This window comes from Bison bison, unplaced genomic scaffold, assembly GCF_000754665.1.
Source record: "Bison bison bison isolate TAMUID 2011002044 unplaced genomic scaffold, Bison_UMD1.0 scf7180017864144, whole genome shotgun sequence".
Lineage (NCBI taxonomy): Eukaryota > Metazoa > Chordata > Mammalia > Artiodactyla > Bovidae > Bison > Bison bison.
Genome location: NW_011494716.1, coordinates 750,217 through 750,579, shown reverse-complemented (window position 1 = coordinate 750,579; position 363 = coordinate 750,217). Strand labels below are relative to the sequence as shown.

General features: G+C 55.6%; 1 protein-coding gene across 4 annotated transcripts in view; it reads right to left on the bottom strand.

Annotated features, from left to right (window-relative positions):
- Positions 1-363, bottom strand: part of ZNF205 (zinc finger protein 205) — a 13,645-nt gene that overhangs the window by 9,163 nt on the left and 4,119 nt on the right. The window lies entirely within an intron of this gene.

Below are 363 nucleotides of genomic sequence, written 5' to 3'. Positions count from 1 at the left end.
CCCCACAGGGCTTGTTGCTCCCAGCCTGGCCAGCCTCCTTGCTGAGGCAACAGCCTCTCAGCCCAGCACCTCCATGGCCTTCTCGTAAGTCTTCCAGGCCGAGGGCCACCATAACAAAGAACCACAGACCCATGTATCAACAACACACTGTCTTCCCACCAGCATGAGCTGATGGGAGCCAAGCAGTTCCCAAGAGGAACTGCTTTATTCTCTCACACGGGAGCTTAGAAGTTGAGGCCAAGGGATCAGTAGGTATGGTTCCTCTGAGAGCCCTGAGGGAAGCCTGTGTTCCAGGTCTCTCCTAGGCTTGTAGACAGCCATCTCCACGTCGACACGGCATCCTCTCCGGACATGTATGTATCT